The sequence below is a fragment of the Lactuca saligna genome, chromosome 7 (assembly GCF_052625555.1).
Source record: "Lactuca saligna cultivar CGN05327 chromosome 7, ASM5262555v1, whole genome shotgun sequence".
In the NCBI taxonomy this organism is placed as follows: Eukaryota; Viridiplantae; Streptophyta; class Magnoliopsida; order Asterales; family Asteraceae; genus Lactuca; species Lactuca saligna.
In genome coordinates this window covers 79,883,675-79,886,694 of record NC_136423.1, presented here as the reverse complement: position 1 = coordinate 79,886,694, position 3,020 = coordinate 79,883,675, and positions in this window count along the sequence as shown.

Below are 3,020 nucleotides of genomic sequence, written 5' to 3'. Positions count from 1 at the left end.
AAGAAACAACATCAACCATTGCATTAATAGTATAATTTTAATTACAAGTGTGTTCTTTCATAGTATAAGACAACATAATGAATAATCAAAATTAAAGAGGAGTCTTGACTGGTCCGTCTTCACAAAATATGGTCGTCGTACCTGTCTATTTGTGACCTGAGAATACAAGCTATTTTGAAAGCGAGTATCAGCAATAAAGCTGGTGAAGTCATAAGTATTAATGTGTCTTTGATTTGTAAAAACTGTAAAGTAAATACTTGTAATCCTTTGTAGAAAAGTTGGAAAATGTTTGTAAGTAGTTGTAAATGTTTGAAAAACCCTAGAAAATCCTATATTTCCTACTTGTATAAAAGTAATCTTCTACCAAGACTCGACTGTTTTGAAAGTAGTCTTCTACCAAGACCCGACTGTGTTTTGTAAGAAAGCATAACTGTAAATGTGATGGTTTTTCCCTGTTAACTGTTATAATAAAATTTATAGTCTACCTCTCCGTTTATGTGTATGAGTCACAACATAAAGGTAATAAGGAAAATAGTTTTTCTATATCAAATATATCCTACCTCGTCGTTCATGTGAATGTGTCACAAAGTAAAGGAAGAAGAATAATATAATAACTAAAGATGTATCCTTTTGTATTAGGATATTCACGGCGTGGAAACTCGCCGAACAGTACAACCTCGGACACCCATCGATGCCCCTTTTCCCTACTGTAGCTAACAGTTTTGGATGTGGAATGGTAAGTCTTGTACGTTGCTAACAGATCCTATGTAATAGTATCTATTAAACGTATTAATGTAAACATGTTCATGTAAGTGTGTCTCTGTAAATGTATCAATGTAAACGTATCTTTGTAAGCGTATCTATGTAATTGTAATCATGTAATCTTATCTCTGTAAATGTACTCATGTAAGCGTATCTATATAAACATACTCATGTAAGCGTATCTATGTAAATGTACACGCGTAAGCGTATCTATGTAAACGTACTCATGTAAGCATATCTATGTAAACGTACTCATGTAGCATGTAATGTATTAGTATAGACTCATGAATGAACTAACTCTTGTGTGATTCCTTGTACTTGGAATGGTAAATAGTATCTCCTAACTACACCTATTATAGTTACTAGTGACGTACAAGTATAACCGGGCATACACCTTTGCTACCCAAAGGTACTGAACTGACTCAGGGAACCTTTATACCTATATATGTATACATGATATATATAATTAATATTTAGACGACATTCAGATGAGCAATCGATGCCCTAAGGCCACATCCCAACGAGGAAAAGGAAATAAAGCGAGATGACCGTCCTAAGTCCTTTAAACATTATTTATATAAATATACATATTAAGGCATGCATTTTACAATATAAACGCCTAAAAGAAGTTTTGTAAAACCTTTGAATAGTTTAATACTAAGAAACGATGACTTGATGTCAGTTTATAAAACGATTTGAAAGAATGTTGTTTGATAAGACAGTTTATGTTTTGGTGCATTATAGTGGCGATAAAAAGGAGGCATAAGGGTGGGTGGTTATAGTTAATTTTAGGTTGTAATGGTGGGATTATAGTTAAGGTTGAAGATGGTTGAAAGAGGCGAAGGTCAATGGTCGTGTTCTTGGGTGTCTCCGGTGGTGATTGGTGGCTTATTTGGGATATGGTAGTGATGGGTGGTTTTTGATTTTGGATTTGGAGAAGGGATGAGGCTGTGAATGGAGTGGTGGAAGCTTCACCCATGGAGGAGATTAGAGAGAGGGAAAGAGAGAGAGAGAGAGAGAGATAAAGATAGAGAGAGAGAGAGAGGGTGGGATGGCATAGGTAGATTTTTATTATTATTTTGGAATTAGGAAAGCATTGAAAAATGTAAAAAAAACAAATTAAATGGGTATAATCGTCATTTTAAGTTTGACAATGACCATATCCACAAAAAAGATCCGATTTTGGACCGATGGTGTAAGTTGAAAAGATTTTGGACCCCTCGATGTTATAAAAACATATTGTTGTGTGTGATTCGGTGAGTGAGTGCAAGCAAGCATTGTATCAAAGTTTATCCGTTCCTTTTATCCAAAGTAGGACAAACGTAAATGCTCGGCCGGGCTAGGGCTAATTTGATTTGTTCAATTAGTCTGTCGTCATAAATCGGAAATCGAGAAGTAGTAAAAAGAGAATGATTAGAAATCATATCTCACATGATATCTAGAATGGAGGAATATATGATCCCTTATCTAAGGACACGCATATCTGATGTGATCAGAGTTGACAGCGGCTTTGGAAAGCTACGATTGCAGATCAGGATCTGAAGTCATACGCAGAATAGTTATTAGACTTATCCAAGTGGGAGACTGTTGGATTAGTGTCTAAGTCCATAACTATTTTGGTATGTACTTGACCCGATGGTTCATGGTCCTTTTGGGTTGCCTTCACCAAAGCAACTTGATAGGATGAATTATGGAGAGAAAGGACTAAATATGATTTATTAATATATTATGGGAATAATATATTAAAGGAGAAATCATATTGTTTAATTAATATTAGTCAATAATTAATTGGTAACTAGTTTTGTGACTAAAAGAGATTAATTAAACTTAAGGGACTGGAATTGTAATTATAAGATAATTGCAATTTGGGCCGTGGATTGCCTTGTATCAAGGGTTGGACGAATTCTATGGGGAAGGCCATAAGGAAATCGTCCAAGGGCTTGATTAAAAGGAGTCTATGGGTTGCTAAAGGCTTAAGCATCCAAATTAGGGTTTCCTTGTTAGATAACCCTAATAGCCCAACTATATAAAGACCCCTTAAGGCTCAAAAACGTGGCTAAGCTTCTTGTTAGGGTTTCTACACGTTTTTGGTAGCCTCCAACCTCTCTCCTCTTCATCCTCTTCATCATCTACTTCATATTTGTGCATGGGCGGGTTTTGATAGAGGATAGATTTCTCGATTAGTATGACCACTTAATTTGTTGTGTCATGATTTTACTTACAATAGAGTAGCACCAGCACATACTTATGAAGCTAAT